The sequence below is a fragment of the Alosa pseudoharengus genome, unplaced genomic scaffold, assembly GCF_046254945.1.
Source record: "Alosa pseudoharengus isolate Yale_2024_CS ecotype anadromous, Long Island Sound unplaced genomic scaffold, YU_APseudo_1.1 YU_APseudo_1.1_scf_34, whole genome shotgun sequence".
Lineage (NCBI taxonomy): Eukaryota > Metazoa > Chordata > Actinopteri > Clupeiformes > Clupeidae > Alosa > Alosa pseudoharengus.
The window spans coordinates 182771-204265 of NW_027468737.1; the positions used below are offsets into that span (position 1 = coordinate 182771).

At 40.3% G+C, this 21495-nt stretch overlaps 1 protein-coding gene across 3 annotated transcripts in view; it reads left to right on the plus strand.

Moving 5' to 3' along the window:
- The window catches only part of LOC143101384 (tumor necrosis factor receptor superfamily member 14-like), a 147428-nt gene that overhangs the window by 37062 nt on the left and 88871 nt on the right, over positions 1 to 21495 (plus strand). The window contains exon 9 of one of the 3 annotated variants that reach the window (XM_076264690.1): positions 1764 to 1944. The exons of the other annotated variants lie outside the window; for them this stretch is intronic. The gene's annotated coding sequence lies outside the window, so the exon portion shown is untranslated. The remainder of the gene's footprint in view (positions 1 to 1763; positions 1945 to 21495) is intronic. 3 annotated transcript variants of the gene reach the window in all.

Below are 21495 nucleotides of genomic sequence, written 5' to 3' on the forward strand. Positions count from 1 at the left end.
TTTAGAGTTTTTCATGGTGGCCATTTTGGAAAATGGCCGCCATTAAAAATGGCAAATCAGGCAGATTTTATTGTATTGGTCTTGAGCACATACATGCCTAATTTCATGCTTGTATCATAATATCTTTGGTGAATTCTGAGCAATAAATCAATTTCTAGGGTCTTTTTTGGCGGCCATCTTGGAAAATGGCCGCTATTTCAAGTGGCCAATCAGGTAGATTTGATTGTATTGGTCTTGAGCACATACCTGCCGAATTTCACGCTTGTATCATAATTTGCACGATTTTTCCTGTAGCCGCTCTACTAAAAATGCACATTGCAATCAGCACTACCACTACACCACAGAGAGGCAAACAGTCACTTCAATGCCATCATCAACCATCATTAATCTATAGTGCTACCCAGACGGCCCACATAAATCTTACCGATGTCGGGCCGATGAATGCCGTTATAGTCTAGAAGACATCGCATAGGAAGCGTTTGCTCATTGGCAAGACATCGCCGAGGTGTCGGCAAATCATCGAAAACGACAATGAGCCAATGTTTCAACGACTCATCGTTTGCTCATTGGCAAGACATCGCCGGGATGTCGGCAAATAATCGAAAACGACAATGAGCCAATGTTTCAACGACTCATCAAAGCTATGCCCACCTGGCTTATACGACCTTTATTTATTTAGGTCGGAACTTGAGATTGCACATTTTACACTAGGCTATAAATTATTAGATCTATAAAGACACAAGAAAGATGCCAGAAATATTTTCAATTCATTTTATTGAATGTTTAAAAAAGTCTGAATGCTGGAAAAAATGCTGTTAGAAAATGTTCCCCCAAAAATCAGGTTCTTCTCCTGCAAGAGACAAAAACAACAATTAATTCACTGCAACACTTTCATCTTTAATGTCTACCCTTACCGATTGCTGTTAATGCATTTCCATAGATGCAGAGAACCACTACCGAGCTCGGAGAAATAGATTTCAAACCCATTAGCATTACCTCAGCTGATATTTCAATCAAGCAGAGGCGAGCTAATGCCGTTACTGGCTAGCGCACGAACGCCGGCCAAAACACGAACTCTGGAAGTGAATAGAGAAAGTTGGGACTGAAACGTAGCCTACATTTGCTTTGGAAACTTCGGCTGATGCATATATCTGTGCAAAGGCGTTATGATGACACGACCAGCAGGTTAGCTCGGCCAAGACAGTAACGTTAGCCTAGCTCCCACTCCTCTCCATACAAAAACGACAGCCTTTCCTGGGTGAAGTCTCACGGTCAAATAATAACTTGCTATTCTTACACCCAAGCATATTGCTGTCCTTGTACCGGTAATCATGGATGCTGTAGTGTTAACATTTCGCCATAGCTGCTAGCTAGGTTTAACATATTTTCCAGTGTTAGCTCAACTAGCTAACGTGAATTAGTTCACAACGAAGTTGTAATTACCCCAAAACAGCTCTTTATAAAGTAATGTACACCAAGTTATGGCTTAGCCTAGCAGGCAAATATATAAACAGTCATACAATTGACACAATGCCTATTTTCTGACGATTTACATGAGTGAATTTACCAACCTGAAAATCGCTGCTCCAGGAGGCTGATCTGTAGCCTGACGTAGTCATACTCAATAAAAATATTGGAATCATTATCGGCCAAAGTAAAAATTTAAATATCGGTATCGGTGCAGAATTTCAATATCGGTGCATCATTAATATAAACCCATGGACACAGCAACATTGTCTAAAAGTATTCTTTATTGTTTGCAGGATATGAGTGTGTGGCTTAGCTGTGGGAACACCATGTTGAAGTCACCCCAACCAGAGGAGAGCATGGTGAAGCTGGTGATTATTGCAGTGATCCTCCTCCTGACTGTGTCTGGGGTCTCTGTTGCCTGTGGTAGAGCTGAGTACCTTATAGGACAGGAGTGCTGTCCCATGTGTGGCCCTGGTAAGGAGCAATCTATGACATGCCCCTCTTCAGACTTCCCTCTATGTGTGTTTGATTTGTGTTCTTATGATTTATTTACTTTTTATAGGGCGTTATGTGCTAATACATTGCAACAGCTATGGAAGCACTAAGTGTGCTCCATGTCCATCATCCCTCTACACTGATGCACCCAATGGACTTGTGTCGTGCAGATCCTGCACAGTTTGTGACTCCAGTAAGTACATGTTTTGTTGTGGTTTGCTTTATTTGTTTATTTTTTGAGCTCATTGGGCATCAACTAATGAAATGCTTATGTTACTAACTCTGTAATCCATGTATTATGTTTTAATATAGGTAAAAATCTAAGAGTGAAGAAGGTGTGCAGGTCCACCTCAGACACACTCTGTGAGCCTCTGGAAGGTCACTACTGCACTGACCCAATCAAAGATGGCTGCAGAGGAGCTCTGGAACACACAAAGTGCTCACCAGGACAGTACATCAGACAGCCAGGTTAGCAAATACTGTTATTGTCATATAGTGATATGATTACTTTTTTATTTATTGAATAGGGGAAAACACACACAGGCACACAGTGATACACTAAGTAACAGTGACATAGAAAGGAACTAAAGGCATATTAAATATCAACCTTGGTTTTGTTTCTGTCTTTTCATGCAGGCACATCATCTTCAGATACAGTGTGTGGTGACTGTGTAGGTGCCTCATACTCAGATGGATCATCCACATCCTGCAGACCACACACACAGTGAGTTCATACACTGGACATGTTTCCAGATTCAGATTACACACTCAGCTGATGGTCATGTATCTAAACTGTAATTATTTATGTGACCTCTGTAGGTGTGAGTTGCTGGGACTTGATGTCTTGAGAAAAGGATCAACATCTTCTGACACTGAATGTGCTGAAAAAAAAATCACTGTTGCCATTGTAGTCAGTGTAGTTGTTGTTATAGTCCTTATATGTGGGGTTCTGGTTAGCCTCTTTATATTACGAAAGAGGACGAGAAAACTCAAACCAACAGCCCCACCAGGTAAGAGTGGTCATATTTTTTTTATCATTTAGGCGTACTGTTATCATAGTTGCCATTTTCAAGAATACTGATAAATACAATTGCTCAGATATTTCTTTTTCTTAACATTTTCTCCACACACACACACATATCTTTTCAGTAGTCTATTTTAATTCTTCAATCTTGTTTGCATTTATTTATTTTTCAGACATACAGTATGTTTGGGGACAGACCTTATTATCAGATCACATTGTAACATCAGAGGTAGTTATTCATTAAAGCTTATTTCCATTTCTACCCATATTTTTTATTGCTTTTCTCAAAATAATGTTTGTTTCTTACTAGGAACAAGTTGAAAGCTGTATTGAGATGGCAGCAGTTATGTGATCTGTGGCCATATTCATTAAAGTGATGGTGAGTAGCCTACTGTTATGCAACTCAGTCTGTCTGATAGGGACACATAATAACCTGCATATTACATCCTGTGGAACAGCAGGGATCTCTGGCTTTTGATGGGAACAAGCTATTTTCCTACAAGAAAAGAGAGCATGTTATTATCAAGTTGCTATATGCAAACATCACTGTGAATTAAACCAGTCCGATAAACCAGTATGATCTCATCCACTTTCTCTCCAGCTGGTTATGAACCAGACAGTATTGCAGGATGGCCTGTTCTCATCCTGGACCGACTGACCACTGTGACCTGAAGGAGCTGATGCGTGCATATCTCATGGTGGCCTGTTCATCATCAAGTCTATATGGTGGCCTGTTCATCATCAAGTCTATATGGTGGCCTGTTCATCATCAAGTCTATATGGTGGCCTGTTCATCATCAAGTCCATATGGTGGCCTGTTCATCAAGTCTATATGGTGGCCTGTTCATCAAGTCTATATGGTGGCCTGTTCATCATCAAGTCTATATGGTGGCCTGTTCATCATCAAGTCCATATGGTGGCCTGTTCATCAAGTCTATATGGTGGCCTGTTCATCATCAAGTCCATATGGTGGCCTGTTCATCAAGTCTATATGGTGGCCTGTTCATCATCAAGTCTATATGGTGGCCTGTTCATCAGCAAGTCTATATGGTGGCCTGTTCATCATCAAGTCTATATGGTGGCCTGTCCTGATTCCTTCCATCAATACACCACATGTACCTGCATGGAAATCCCCATGAGCTGCCTGCATGGAGTTTGTTGTTTTGCCCAGTTGGAGTTTTACAGCGTATTTTATGAGGGTCAAAGTGAACAGGTTGAGTTTTATTCTGAGAAACCACATGACAAAAGTTCATGTTGGTCAAGTCTATGTAGTGGCCTGTTCCTTGCATGTACTGTGGAGTTAAAGCACTGTAGCACTTTCTTTATTTGTAACATGTAACCAACAATGTTCCACAATCCTTATGTAAAGCCACTTTAAATGTAGTGCATTAACATGTCAGTATATCTATGTGTCTGGTGTGCTGATTGCTTTTTCTTTTTAAAAGTAACAAAATCAGATAAAGCTTTTATTGGAATAGACATCATATAATCTGTGGCCTCAAATGGCACAGATGGTCCAACGGTCATGTTGTATAAACACTCACGCTATCTGTTAAACTATAAATATTTTGCCAATATTACATATTCATTTTCTCTTGATCAAAGTGACTCTATAATACAGTACAGTTTGTAGTAAAACTATGCGTATGAGAATGTTCAAATCCAAAATCAGAGTTTATTATAATCATCCACTAGCCCTTGATGGAGATTATGCCATCCAGGATATAAGTGTCAATCCAGCCATAGTCTGATTTATTTTTTCCTTCAAAAAAAAAGCTACAGTATATAAAGTTCAAAGTATCAACTTCTATATCTCAGACCAGACTGGCCCTGATGTTAGGCTCACTGAATGGACATAATGAAATGCAGATAGCGAAACTCAAAACTGCGAAGACACACTTTTATTAAAAGGAGCACAGCAGGGTAGCCATTAGAGGAATTACATTGTAGAATATTTGCACAGTATCAACAACATGTAACATAAAGATAAAATGTATAAAAGTTAAAATAACCAAGATTTAGCACAAATAACATGTCAGCTGCTGTGTATTTTGTGATGATCGATGATCCCTGTATGTTTTCTAGTGAGATGTACAAGTTGTGTGATGGTGGTGGTGGGGGGGAGTGGGTACCCATGAATCTTCTCAGCATTCTGAACTCTCACAGCCCACCAGTTTCTCCAGCAGTCCTGGCTGTCTGTTGCAGTCTTCTTGTGTTATAGTTCTTGGCTCGTCAAATCCAGACAGAACACTCAGAGCAATCCAGAACAATCCAGACAGCCCTGCAGAGTCATAATAAAACATCTCTTGCAACAGAGTGAACTTACTCAGAAGCACACACATCTGTTTAGGCTATTTGAGGAGGGCGTTTATGTTGGGTTGCAAGGGAGTGTTGGGGAGTACAGTACAAGTTTGAAGTGTTCTTAGGAACAGTGTTTTTACTGATGAAGGAACGCAGTGGTCAGTTTGTCCTGATGTCAGCTATATTTAGAGGAACTGTGAACTTTCTCATATGCGAGAGTACATCCTCTGTTTTGCCTTTTTGAACTCGGTGTTTATGTCGAGTTGATATGTCAAAAAAGTTGAGTATAATAGTTGACATTAATAGTGACGGTGCAGTGCCAAGAGGCTCCCAAATCCTTTGCTGTCAATATTAATGTTCTCAGCTTCATGTTATTTTGAATACATTAGATTAGAGGATCAGCCGATATGAACCATTGTGACCTCAAATAAGGCTGATAACCTTGTTCTTTGCTGGTCAAATCCAGACAGAACGCTCAGCCCTGCAGAGTCATAATAAAACAGAGGTTGTGACATAATGAACTTACTCAGAAGCACACACATCTGTTTAAGCTATTGAGGATAACAAGTTGAGTTGTCAAGTTTTGGGAGTGTTGGGGAGTACAAGTTTATAGTGCTCTCAGGAACAGTGTTTTGCTGATGAAGGAACACAGTGGTTAGTTTGTGGTTAGTCATGTCAGCTAAATACTCAGATGCAGGAAGTGCATCCTCTGTTTTGCTTTTTTGAAGTTGGGTTGATGTGGTTTTGGGAGATTAAATCCCAGAAATCTAAAGATTTACATGTTAAATATGGCTTAATTGAATATAGTTGAGTATAACAGTTGACTGTTGAGCATAGTTGAGTATGATAGTTGACTTGAGTATAGTTGAGTATAACAGTTGACTGTTGAGCATAGTTGAGTATGATAGTTGACTTGAGTATAGTTGAGTATGATAGTTGAGTTGACTTGAGTATAGTTGAGTATGATAGTTGACTTGAGTATAGTTGAGTATGATAGTTGACTGTTGAGTATACTGTAGTTGAGTATGATAGTTGACTGTTAAATATTGTGAAGGTGCAGTGCCCAGAGGCTCAGAAAACCTTTGCTGTCAATGTTTAGTGTTCTCAGCTTCATGTTGTTTTGAATACATCAGATTAGAGGATCAACCATTCTACATCCTGCCGATATGAAACCTTGTGACTTTCTCAGATGAGACTGATAAGCGTGTGAAAACGTTACATTTCAGCCATGAAACCATCTGCTCCCCTAGACGTGTAGTTGTTGGTGTACAGTCAGAAGAGCAGTGGGGGCAGGACACGAGCATGACTGTTCCAGAGTAAATGGACCAAAGAGCATAGAGTTGTGTAAATATACTGTATAATTGATGTGGCAGGTTGTTTACATTACATTACATTACACTACATTACATTACTCCAATGCATCCAATGAGAAATGGACTCCCAGTCTCCCAGGAATTATTGTATTAAATGCAGAGCTAAAGTCTATAAAGAGCATCCTCACATAGCCAAATTGCACTAAGTAAATGGTAAGTGTGTTAGGTTTTTATAAGTGTTAGGAGTCAGTGTTTCCCACAGAATTGAATTCTATTTGTGGTGGTAGGTTTGCAGAATTAACTTAACAGCTTTTAACAAATTAGCGCAGCATGGTTATGATGCAGATTTAAGCACAATTTAGCCAGTCGACTTCTATGCCAACACTTGCAGGATTGTTAATGTTTTCTTTAAACGTGCATGTAGGTTTGTTGAAAGACAAGGAGAGACTGCGCAAAGGTGTACATAGCTCTACAATGAACAAATTCCATCCAATTTGAATAGTACAACATGGAAAATCATTGTGTGGTGGTCAGTGTTGATAATGTGGTGGGCCGCCACAAATAAGTCAGTGTACTGTATGGGAAACACTGGGAGAGGAGGTGGCCTCATTTGACTACAAACCAAACAGGTCCACAGATGCTGAAGCAGCATATACTCTGGACACTGCTGCACCTCTTACCACAACATCTACGTTTGGATACCGTTCATCAACCACAGCTCTGTTTTCAACACCATAGTGCCACCCAGGATCATCATGAAGCTTTGTGATTTGAACACCATAGTGCCACCCAGGATCATCATGAAGCTTTGTGATTTGAACACCATAGTGCCACCCAGGCTCATCCTGAAGCTTTGTGATTTGAACACCAGTGCCACCCAGACTCATCATGAAGCTTTGTGATTTGAACACCAGTGCCACCCAGACTCATCATGAAGCTTTGTGATTTGAACACCAGTGCCACCCAGGCTCATCCTGAAGCTTTGTGATTTGAACACCAGTGCCACCCAGGCTCATCATGAAGCTTTGTGATTTGAACACCAATGTCATCCAGGCTCATCGTGAAGCTTTGTGATTTGAACACCAATGTCATCCAGGCTCATCGTGAAGCTTTGTGATTTGAACACCAGTGCCACCCAGGCTCATCATGTGATTTGAACATCTGCTCCTCCCTGTGGAACTGGATCCTAGACTTCCAGATCACACAAAGTACAGACAATATCACCCCCTCCACTCTAACACTCACTAGGAAAATAGAGCTCAAAATGTGAGTTATTGATACCATAAATAGTACTTATTCCTTCCAGCAACATGTCACATGTCTTGAAATTCCGGTTTATCAGACTTCGGTGCCAGACGTGGCTTTCACCTACAAAATCTTAGTCTGATAAATGGGCAATGGGCTGTTTACTCTGTTGAAGCTGTTGCACACACACTGATGCTCGAGTAGGTTCAGACCAAAATAGCAGCAGTAGTCTGAGGGCTTCAGCCCACACTACTCTCCTTCCTCCTGTACCTACAGTCTGGGGCAGCCAATCAAACACCAAAAGCACTGGTTCATGCGTCCAAGGGCACACACACACATTCATACTCACTTGATTTATTCATTAGATACACCTCTTAAGGTATCTGTAGTGATGAGTATGATAGTTGACTGTTGAGTATACTGTAGTTGAGTATGATAGTTGACTGTTAAATATTGTGAAGGTGCAGTGCCCAGAGGCTCAGAAAACCTTTGCTGTCAATGTTTAGTGTTCTCAGCTTCATGTTGTTTTGAATACATCAGATTAGAGGATCAACCATTCTACATCCTGCCGATATGAAACCTTGTGACTTTCTCAGATGAGACTGATAAGCGTGTGAAAACGTTACATTTCAGCCATGAAACCATCTGCTCCCCTAGACGTGTAGTTGTTGGTGTACAGTCAGAAGAGCAGTGGGGGCAGGACACGAGCATGACTGTTCCAGAGTAAATGGACCAAAGAGCATAGAGTTGTGTAAATATACTGTATAATTGATGTGGCAGGTTGTTTACATTACATTACATTACACTACATTACATTACATCTTTATGGTTCTTTTATCAGGAACACCCTGCTCACAAACACATACACACATACCTCAGAAAAGGGTGTGTTGCTGTTCTCCTCCTATAAATTAATTCCCAGCCTGTCCTCCATATCCCTGGAATCCCCAGCGCCCCAAACCCACACACTGTCTCATGCAGTAATGTCCTGATTCCTTCCATCAAAACACCACATGTACCTGCATGGAATTCCCCATGAGCTGCCTGCATGGAGTTTGTTGTTTTGCCCAGTTGGAGTTTTACAGCGTATTTTACGAGGGTCAAAGTGAACAGGTTGAGTTTCATTCTGAGAAACCACATGACAAAAGTTCCTGTTGGAGTTATCATCAGGATCAAAGTGCAGAGAGTGCAGAGTTTTGTTCTGGGGGGTTTTCCGAGTATGTTTTTTAGTGCCAAACCTGGGTAAGTTAACTCAGAGTAAGTGGTAAACCTCCTAATAGTAGTGCTGTATGGGCTTCATTCTCCTAACAAAACAATGCCATAGGGCTCTTGTTGTAGGAGGTTTACCACTTATTCCGAGTTAACTTACCCAGGTTTGTCACTAAAACACAGACTTGGAATACTCCACTGATCAGTCACATGAATAATATTTATATTCCATATATTTGTACTACTTGCTATGTTGACTTTTGATTTCTTCATGGTGTGGGTCAGCTTAGATGACAAACACTGCATGGAGAGTTCTTTGGCACTGACTGGAGGTTTGCTGTTAGGGGTTTTTAGATGAAAATAATGCACTATGACCAAATGATGATTGTAAAGCAGTTTGAATGGTGAATTGTTCTCCATTGCTTTATATGTGTAATGCAGTGAAGGTGTGTAAGGATGTACAGTATTATCACATTAACTACTGTATAGTATATTCTTCATTCTTCATCCTCCAGACATAACCACTGGTCAGGAGGCCCAAAAAGTTCTAGTTTTGTTCTGTTGCTCCATAGAATTAACTGCCAAACCGTATTGACACTAATTTATATGGTTTTGGTTCAGTATTCTGTTTTGTTTATGCTTGTTGAACAGTAGTATGTCTGGAGGATGAAGATTGAAGAATACCCTGAAAGGTGCACCATGTTTAAAGTGAAGCATGGCCATGGCCAGGTGATGCTCTCGGCCTATTTTGCTTCCTCTGGCACTGATAATCAGCTGCATATAAAGGGGTAGGTACAGTCATTATTTGGACATCCTTGGAGAAAACATCATACTGTCCATAGAAACCAATCAAATGTAAAGTGAGTAAACTTGAGTCTACTGTCCATTAGAAATGGACTGATATTTCTCAGGAATGCTTTCACAGCTGACGTCTGGCTACCCACAACCTTAACACTGGATTTTAACAATGAAAATTGTGCTTTTATCAGTGCAAGAGACATTTTTTGTGAAGGGTGCCAAGACCGTTGACCATGTCAGTTTGACAGTATTCACTTCCCGCAGCATTTTGGTGATATTTTGTGTTGAATTTGGGGAAACCAATTCAGTTGTGTTGAGCTATTGAAATTGACCTGGTTTGTTTTCTCAAAAAACTCCAAAAGTGTGTGTATTTTGCTTAAAAACCAAAGTTTCTAAAGGGGTGACAAGACTTTTGTCAGAGACTAGAACAGGGGACTCCACACACAGCCCGGGGGGAGCTGGTGCTGAGTGTGAGTTGGGAAGAGATGTGTGGGCCTATTCTTACAGTTTGAGGTCGGTTGGTCAGGAAGTCCATAATTGGTGAGTTTGGTGACAAGTCTCCCAGGAATTATTGTATTAAATGCAGAGCTAAAGTCTATAAAGAGCATCCTCACATAGCCAAATTGCACTAAGTAAATGGTAAGTGTGTTAGGTTTTTATAAGTGTTAGGAGTCAGTGTTTCCCACAGAATTGAATTCTATTTGTGGTGGTAGGTTTGCAGAATTAACTTAACAGCTTTTAACAAATTAGCGCAGCATGGTTATGATGCAGATTTAAGCACAATTTAGCCAGTCGACTTCTATGCCAACACTTGCAGGATTGTTAATGTTTTCTTTAAACGTGCATGTAGGTTTGTTGAAAGACAAGGAGAGACTGCGCAAAGGTGTACATAGCTCTACAATGAACAAATTCCATCCAATTTGAATAGTACAACATGGAAAATCATTGTGTGGTGGTCAGTGTTGATAATGTGGTGGGCCGCCACAAATAAGTCAGTGTACTGTATGGGAAACACTGGGAGAGGAGGTGGCCTCATTTGACTACAGACCAAACAGGTCCACAGATGCTGAAGCAGCATATACTCTGGACACTGCTGCACCTCTTACCACAACATCTACGTTTGGATACCGTTCATCAACCACAGCTCTGTTTTCAACACCATAGTGCCACCCAGGATCATCATGAAGCTTTGTGATTTGAACACCATAGTGCCACCCAGGCTCATCCTGAAGCTTTGTGATTTGAACACCAGTGCCACCCAGACTCATCATGAAGCTTTGTGATTTGAACACCAATGTCATCCAGGCTCATCGTGAAGCTTTGTGATTTGAACACCAATGTCATCCAGGCTCATCGTGAAGCTTTGTGATTTGAACACCAGTGCCACCCAGGCTCATCATGTGATTTGAACATCTGCTCCTCCCTGTGGAACTGGATCCTAGACTTCCAGATCACACAAAGTACAGACAATATCACCCCCTCCACTCTAACACTCACTAGGAAAATAGAGCTCAAAATGTGAGTTATTGATACCATAAATAGTACTTATTCCTTCCAGCAACATGTCACATGTCTTGAAATTCCGGTTTATCAGACTTCGGTGCCAGACGTGGCTTTCACCTACAAAATCTTAGTCTGATAAATGGGCAATGGGCTGTTTACTCTGTTGAAGCTGTTGCACACACACTGATGCTCGAGTAGGTTCAGACCAAAATAGCAGCAGTAGTCTGAGGGCTTCAGCCCACACTACTCTCCTTCCTCCTGTACCTACAGTCTGGGGCAGCCAATCAAACACCAAAAGCACTGGTTCATGCGTCCAAGGGCACACACACACATTCATACTCACTTGATTTATTCATTAGATACACCTCTTAAGGTATCTGTAGTGATGACCACTATCTAGGGTTGCCACATTTGATTTGTGAAAATCCGGGACATTCATTCCCCCCCCCCCAAAAAAAAAAAGTTATGATTTTGATTAATGTTAAAAGCCTTTAATTATACTAGGCCTATTACTGGTTTTAAATAATAATTTATTAACAAATGCCGCAAATATTATACTGTTTAACTATAAATGGTGCATTCATTGTCACTTTAAGGTTGCCGAGTCTAAACGGTTCTACCTTTCAACAATAAAAACAAAAACAATGCTTGAACATTCTATTTGGTTTCCAATCTACTTCCTCTGCATTTAGATAACATATGGAATGTTAAAACGGAAGCCTTGTGGGGCCAACTATGAAGCTGATAATGGAACTCTCTTGAAAGGGTCTATAATTAAGCAATATAGCACGAGTGAGAGTGGGGTTGGTCATGGATATTCCCACGGGTGTTGTTCGGCCGTAGCCACGAGGCCGGAGGCCGAGTGGCGCAGGCAACAACAGCCGTGGGAATATCCATGACCAATCCCATGATCACGAGTGCTATATTGCTTTTATACAACAATTCTACCACAAACTAAATAATCTGAAAACATCCCGTTATTGTTTAAAAAATTTAATTTAGACATCGTTCTTACGCATCAAAAAATAGTTCCCTTTTCAATAGACAGCGTCTTGGTTGCTAGGTAACCAACATTCCAGATCCCTCGTTAGTGTCTTCTTGAAAGAAATGTTTAAGTCGGGCTGAAATCACATTCATATCTAGGTAGGTTTGCTGCATGCATGTTACAAGGACACTGGGCCATGTCATGTAAGGGACATTATACTGCAAAAAAACGGAAACATAGTCTACATTGCAGAACCACTCAACTTAATTTATGGTGAATAAATGTTACACTACTGTGCACAGCCTGACGTGACGATGCTAGCACGTTAGCAGCGGTTAGCTAATTATGCTAATGTTAGTAATCTACAAGTCTCCTCCAAGTGACAATCATATTATACACAATGCTGGCAATGCTGAGAGCATCCTCGTTTATCTTACTTACATTGAGTTGACTGTGTGGCTTAATCCACAGATGTGGTGAAGCACTGTTTCGTTATGGTTTTGCTAAGGAGTAACCCATTGCTTGAAATAGTGGAGAGCTTCGCAATGTTCGCATTGTATCCACAAGTTTCCACCGCCCCGTGATGCTTTGCGCGATTGTGGGCTTCGTTTCCGGTTAATACGAGATCGATGTAAAAAATCGCCGCCTGTCATTCACTACACTGTAGGAACACAACATCGCTGAGTAAAAAAAAACGGCAAGATAAATATACCGTTGCCCTCCACAATTACTGGATGGGACGACTAAGTTAAAAAATTGCATAGGATAACGTATGGCAGCATTTTTGCGTACTTTGTTGACTCCGTGTCTTACGATGGTAATAACGAACCTAAAAAGCTCCTGTTTAGTCATGCAGCAGCAATACTGTGTAGCCTAAGGTCAGTATCAGTAATGATAATACTAACGAGAGTAACATGATGAAAATGTATAAACGTGTCAGGTTTATAAACGCCGAAAAGTCTACTGTAACAAGGGGACGTTTGTTTTCATTTCTCAGATGATGAGGTGGCAGTCTCTTGCTAGCTTTAAGCTAATGTCTCAAGCTCCCAACCTACCCAACTAGCAGCTAGCTCTAGAAAGGAAGCTGACTGTATTTTAACGTTTTCTTCAATTAAATTCCATTTTTGTAAGACGGGAAATAAACAGAAAATCAAAATATGCCCATGTCTTCCCGTTTTCTTACCATGCCTTTACTTAATGAAACTGCGTGTACACAAACAGGATGCAACGATTAGCATCGTGCTAGAAGAGATTATAGCTATCTGTTCTGCTCTTTCTTTCACTGTCTATGGTTCTGCTGCATCTATTTAGGAGATGCTTCCCTTCCCACACTATTTATATAAGCAACAATTGCACATAATATGCTACGTAGTTCAAACAACCATTTAACGTCATGCTACATAGCTCACAGTCTTTCAGTACTTACAAACTAGCCTTGAACAAGAACGTGTTTTAGAAGAGTTTACGGTTTCTGCACTTACATTAACTCGAACTTTGACCTATTCAGCATTACAAATTACAATTTTCCCTCGAACTTTGACCTATTCAGCATTACAAATTACAATTTCCCTCGAACTTTGACCTATTCAGCATTACAAATTACAATTTCCCTCGAACTTTGACCTATTCAGCATTACAAATTACAATTTTCCTCGAACTTTGACCTATTCAGCATTACAAATTACATTTTCCCTCGAACTTTGACCTATTCAGCATTACAAATTACATTTTCCCTCGAACTTTGACCTATTCAGCATTACAAATTACATTTTCCCTCGAACTTTGACCTATTCAGCATTACAAATTAAATTTTTTCCTCATATGCTTTGACCTGCTTAAAGAAATTGGAATCCACTTGGTCTTCATTAACACCTTTGAACAGCAGAAGTCATCTCTTGGAAGTGTGTCACACGTTTTTATTGGGTTCATACGTTTTATCACACCCTTTCACAAAACAGTTAACACAGCTGTCATTCAAAGACCCCAAACCCTATTGGTTTCCATGTGCTAAACAAAAGGAAACTATGCAATACATCTCTACCACCTGTGAATAAGTCTGAATCTCTGATACACCTGTTATCCATAAGAGATACCATGTCTGTTCTGTGTTGCTATTTGGAGGTATGGATCTAGACAGATTTAGAGAAAGTACTGTATTGCGATATTTGGTGAAGAAAACAGAACAAAAACTGTAGATCTATTTCAATAAAAAATGGCATGTTGTAGTGCTATGAAATGTGTCTTGTCTGTAGGTCACATGTCAATGGCAGTTACATCTTGGAAAGAATGAATGCAGTTATAAAAATAAAAAGTAAATCTCACAGACATAGCAAAAATGAAGGCTGAATCTCCTCATTTTGAGAACAGTGTTTAGCATGTTGTTGTGCAGTGTGTAATGATTGATTGGAAGCAAACAGTGATTTGACTACATGTTGTGTTGTTTGAAAGCAAAATGGCGTTTGCTGCATGTTTTAAATGTGTTACAGTCTTTTGCAAGCAGAATCAGATTCAGTTTTATTGGCCAAGTTTACTTACAGTACGCTACACAAGGAATTTGACTTTGGTAGGTTAGCTACATTCAAATATACATGTACAGTAGTAGTAACAAATAGACATGTAATAGTAACTTTTACATTCAGTAGACAAATAGTAATATAGGCACATACTATACAATAGAGCCAACAATATACATATAGGCACATATCAACATAATATACAAAAATACACATCTACATCAGCGAAATGTTGCAGAAAAACCTGTGGTATAGTATATTTTTTTGTGTCACGGGGCAGCCATGGAATGAGGTCTTTGTTATGCACAGCATGGACCTCTATCCAATGCTTTTAGTGTGTTACTGACCTGACTGTTGCAAAACCTTGTAGACAGGAGACAAGAGTGTGTCATTACATTACATTACGTTTGGCTGACACATTTTTAGCCAAAAGCGACTAACATGGTAAACAGTTTAAGCTTTTTAAAGCAATTCTCTCAACAATTCTAGGACATTTTTTTAAAAGGTAGAGTAGGCCTACAATAGGAATAAGTGCATCAGTGAGTGCTGTTTTTAAACAGTCAAGTGTCAGTTCTAGTCAGGTGGTAGGTGCTAGGATCAGCAAGACTAGCTGTAAGAAAGGAGATGTTCTCTGAAGAGCTGGGTCTTCAGGAGTTTTTTGAAGATGGAGATGGATGTCCCTGCTCTAGTAGGAACTGGTAGTGCATTCCACCAACAAGGAACAACAGATGAAAAAAGTTTGGATTGGCCTGAACATACCGGTGGCAGAGCGTCATTTGTTTGAGGAGTGCAACGGTCGGGAGATAGCATTATGCCTGTATGAGGGCATCCAAGTAGGTAGGAGCAGAGCTGGAGACAACTCCATTAGATGAATCTAGTGAGATCTTGGGCAGGTTTGACTTTTAGAGTAGGTATGTTCCTCCACAGCTGTATCCATCCACTGTGGTTGGGCATCCTTGAAGGCCTGAGTCTGCTGGAACACCAACACAGCTGGGTCTGCAGGTAATAATAAGATGGAGTCATATTAAAGATGGATAGAATTGGATGAGGGCCAGTGTTGGGAAAGTTACTTCAAAAGCGTAATGCAATATTTATAACTTGTTACTGTCATCTCAAAGTAATTTGTTACATTACAATATTACTGTCTTTGAATTGTAAGGCATTACACTACGTTTACATTACTTTCACCAAAATAACAGGAAATATGGATTTCTTCATGTGTTCAATGCAGCTCATTACACGGCAGGAGGTGATGTGGTATGGCATAATGACTGAGCTAGGCTTAAGGCTAACAAAAGAACAATATAATGGTTGCAGTTATGGCTCATGGAACAATGTAGGCCCCAAAGGCCAAAGGTCACTCACAACTTAATATAGTAAAATATAGCGATAGTGAAATTGTATGATGACTTTAAATGGTTCTCATCATTGCTGGTTGCCTTTCCTTCCACTTACAGTGGTGTAGACTTAATTCAAATAGTTTTGAGAATAATGGCTATGATCTCTGTTGTAAAAGCAACATTTTATTTATTCTCACTGCTTGAAATGAGAAGTATAGCCTAACCATGTCAGATCTGTTGCATGAATGGCAGAGATAACTCAAATTCCCTTTCTACAGTCATCTAAACAAGGCAATCAAATTCCAGGACCAGCATAGACTTTTTTAATTATTGGATAATCTTCTCTGGTGCCAATTGAACATTTCTCAATTTTGGATTAAAAAGCAAAGTAACTTCAGTTACTGAGAATTGTACCGAGTAAAATATTACTGAAATTGTATTGGTAATGCCTTACATTACTGCATTACAGAAAAAAGCAATGCATTACTGTAATTACATTACTTTTTTAATGCATTACTCCCAACACTGATGAGGGCCTATGCATTCGTGTACAGAATAGATCTAGTTCAGGTTTTTAATCTCTGTGTTCCCTATAGCCTACTGAAACTCAGTAGGCCCAGGTTATTCTAATTGGGACACTGACCTATGATTTGATGATTTCTAAATTAAGGATTAAAGTTTGGATGTTGACTTTCGTAAATAGCAACGTGTAAATCATTACTTCGTAGCCTGTGTCGTTTAGCATTTTCAACCTTACTATCTACGACCATTCAAGTATAACGTAAGACATCTTAAAGCGCAGAAAAACTCAAGGATGCCTAACACCGTGTGTATACTCTATGCTACCTATAATGTTGCATTAAAAAAAACCGTGTCAATAGGGTGTGGGCGTCATGACGTAATTACTCCTCCATGTTGATTGCCTCCTTTACCGCTACTCAGACTACTGCCTATGACTACTGCGTAATGTACTCCCTCTCAGCCGTTAATAATGCTGATTTTGTCAACATACCGGTACCTGGCTTCTCTATTGAATGCGTCCCGGTAAATTCCAGATCCTTTTCGGGATTATTCCAGATCCTTTTCGGGATTTTAACATATTTCTTCTATCTATTTTTCTATCTATTCTTTCTCAACTCTACTTCTAGCTACGTCTCTTCATTCAACAACGTTATGTCAGAGTTATTTTAACGTTCGCGTAGCCATCAACATGGCCGCCACGTCCCACAATGCAACGCGGATCCCACGCCCTATACCAAATTTAGCCACCTTCTAGGCTAGCTTAGCTTACCTGTTGCTGAGACTTGACGGTCGACACTCACCCTGACGACTCTTCGTTGCTTCTTCTCAGGTGGCTTCTCATAACCCAAATAAAGCGTTGGGTAAAGGGTTTCTTCAGTTGGCGCAGTGATGATGAACATACATAACATATCCTTTTCGGGGGATGTTTTAAGTTCAGGTTTTCAGCCAATTTCTTTAAGCCTCGTCGTCGTCGTCACTCGGCAGTGGATGGCAGCTGTAGCTACATCTCTGGCACGAACCATGCTTTCTTCACCTAATAATTTAGTTTTGTGCGGTTGTAAGTACATCCCGAGCTTTTTAAAGGCATAATATTATTCAGCAACAACGCGACAATACAGCGATGCGATTAGCCTGAAAACTGATCAGCAAAATACACAGCTGAGGCATCAGGTGCAGTGTACGGCGAACTTCCACCGGAAGTGTTGCCCACAAATGTTGCACAAACGTTTCCCCAGCAACCACCCCAGGAAACTTGTGGATAGCGGAGTGATTTATTATTAGCTGTGCAAAGTCTGAGTTGAAATGTCCAGGGATATTCCAACTCATGGAACGTCTCTCGGCCAATCAGAAACAAATAAATAGTTCCATAGAACCCAATTGTTGTATAAAGCCCTTTCACCAGCTCTTTTAAGATGGTTATGGTTATGGTTATGGATTTAGCAGACGCCTTTGTCCAAAGCGACATATAAATACAAAACAACATAATAATATTTAAAAATGAACAGGGAACAGATTAAAATCTAGGTCAAATATAGTAAGGAGAATAGTTGTAGTACACAATAATATCAATTCAATCAATAGCCTAATAAAAAAAGCAATGTAAAAAAAGGGGAAAGGCAATAATAAAACAATAATGTCAATTCAATCAATAATATAAAAACAATAACATGCTAAGACTACATTAAGGAGAATATCAATAATAAACAATAATGTCAAATTAATTAACAGCCCAATTAAAATAAAAACAACATTATATAAACCATAACACATAAGCGCTTAAACAACTAAGTATATGTTGAATAGGAATGTCTTTAGACCCCTCTTAAACGACCCAAAACTACCACAGGAACGGAGAGCACTGGGCAGTTCATTCCACCAACATGGAACCACTGAAGAAAAGAGTCTGGAATTAGACCCAGTTTTTATGACTGGTCGACACAACATACGCTCACCAGAAGACCGCAGTGGGCGGTTGGGCATGTAAGGCTTGATTATTGAATTAAAATAACTAGGAGCAGATCTAGTTAGTGTCCTATAGGCCAAAGTGAGAGATTTAAATTTAATTCTGGCTACTATAGGGAGCCAATGGAGAGTAACTAGGAGAGGAGTTACATGTGTCCTCTTTGGCTGATTGAAGACCAGGCGTGCTCCAGCATTTTGAATCAGCTGTAATGATCTTGTTACACAAGCGGGTAAGCCAGCTAATAGTGAATTACAATAGTCCAGCTTAGAGATGACCATGGTCTGAACAAGAAGTTGTGTGGAATCTTGTGTCAGATAAGGTCTGATCTTCCTAATGTTGTAAAGCATAAACCGGCATGATTTTGCAATAGAAGCTATATGCTCAGAGAAGTTAAGTCGGTCATCAATTACAACGCCCAAGTTTCGTGCCGATCTAGTTGGGGTCAGTGAAGTTGAGTCAAGCTGGATGTTAATCTGTTGGGGAATAGCTGTTTTAGCTGGAAACACCAAAAACTCTGTTTTTGAGAGATTAAGCTGAAGGTGCCGATCTTTCATCCAGGCTGAAATATCCTTAAGGCATGCAGAAATCCGGTGGGAAACACTAGAGTCATCAGGTGGGAAAGACAGGTAAAGTTGAGTGTCGTCTGCATAACAGTGATAGTCAAATCCATGGGAGCGAATGGTATCACCTAAGGAAGTGGTGTAAATAGAGAAAAGCAAGGGTCCTAATACTGATCCCTGAGGCACACCTGTGGTGAGGGCATGAGACTTAGATACCTGTCCCTGCCAAGACACGTTGAAAGAACGCGCTTTAAGGTAAGATTCAAACCAGTCAAGAGCTTTTCCAGAAATTCCCAGTTCAGATAGTATAGATAGGAGAATGTCATGGTTAACAGTATCAAAGGCTGCAGATAAATCTAGTAGAATTAATACTGATGACTGAGCAGAGGACTTAGCTACTCTCAATGCTTCAGTCACAGACAGAAGAGCAGTTTCAGTAGAATGACCACTCTTGAAACCAGACTGCATAGGGTCTAGTAGATTATTCTGATGAAGAAAGTCACAAACTTGCTTGAAGACCACTTTCTCCAAAACCTTTGACAAGAAAGGAAGAAGGGAGACAGGTCTGTAGTTCTTCACCTCAGTTGGATTAAGTGTACTTTTCTTTAGCAGAGGTGTAACCCTAGCCTGTTTAAAAGAATAAGGAACTATTCCAGAACTGAGAGAAGCATTAAATACATGTGTGACTGCTGGTAGAACAGCGGGTGAGATAGACTGTAGAAGAGTGGACGGGACAGGATCTAATGGGCATGTTGTTGGACGACATCGCTGAAGCAATTGAGAGACTGCTTCCTCATCAAGAGGAGAGAAAGAGTAGTCAAATGATGGGGTCGTACTAACACAAGGCAAAGCCCTCCTTATAGGAGCATCAAACTGAGCACTTATTTTAGCAACTTTTTCAGTGAAAAATGTTGCAAAGTCATTTGCTGACAGTGAAGTAGTTGATGGTGGTGGTGGAGGATTGAGGAGAGATTTGAAAGTAGAAAAAAGTTGTCTACTGTCAGTGGCGCTCTCAATCTTGCTTTGATAGAATGCCTTTTTTGCAAGTGTAACAGTGGATGAAAAGGATGACAGCAAAGACTGGTAGTTACTAAGATAATTTCCATCTTTGGATTTACGCCATTTCCTCTCAGCAGCTGTAAGTTCCTTTCGTACTGAGACTATACTGTTCGTCAGCCATGGATGGCGAGGTTTAGAACGAGTAGGTCTTGAGGAAAGAGGACATGCTGCATTCAGACAAGATGCCAGTGTAGAGCAGAGAGTCTTTGTAGCGTCATTAACCTCAAGTGTCAAGAATGAGCTAGGAGTAGGTAAAGCAGATGTTACTAAAGTTGCAAAATGGTCACTTGAGAGGCTTCTGAGATTACGCCGGAACGAAATTATCGGAGGAGGAGCTGCTGGGTTATCCAGGAGACGCACAGAGAATCTGATAAAGTGATGATCCGATACATGTAATGGATTAACCAAAACGTTGTCTGTATTACAGTTACGTACCAGAATTAAATCAAGATCTTTACCAGCCTTGTGAGTAGGAGGACTGTGGACACGTGTGATATTAAATGAGGAGAGTAAGGACAGGAAGTCAATTGCAGACGAGTTATCCAAATGAATATTAAAATCGCCAAGGATTAATAATGGGCATGCATCCATTGGAATAGCAGACAGTAGAATGTCCAACTCGTTCACAAAGTTCCCAAGTTGTCCTGGAGGGCGATAAATAACCACCAAGTATAATTTGTATGGTTCAGTTATCATGATGGCATGATATTCAAACGAGTTGTGGACCTGAGCAGGCAGCAACTGTGTAAACCTCCAATCATCAGAGACGAGAAAGCCTGTCCCGCCTCCTCTACCAGACGAACGACTGGTATGCGAAAAAGCATAACTGGTCGACAACGCTGCAGGCGTGGCAGTATTCTCCGGCCTAATCCACGTCTCTGTAAGCGCAAGCAATTGAAGAGATAACTGTGAGGCCAGAGCAGGAATGAAGTCCGCTTTATTCACTGCAGATTGGCAATTCCACAACCCTACAGAAAAAGTAGGACAAGCCTGCTGAACTGATTGTTGCCTTTCAACACCAGTACGCTTATTAACCTGACCGGATACAGGGATATGTTGAAGGCACATTATTAGAAGGATTGTCAGCTAACAATAAGATATAAGGCTAATCCATAAAACATTAACAATACTATGCATAATATTAAGTTGTTAGCCTACCCACTCCGAAAAGTTACCCATTTTCACCCTGTCGGCG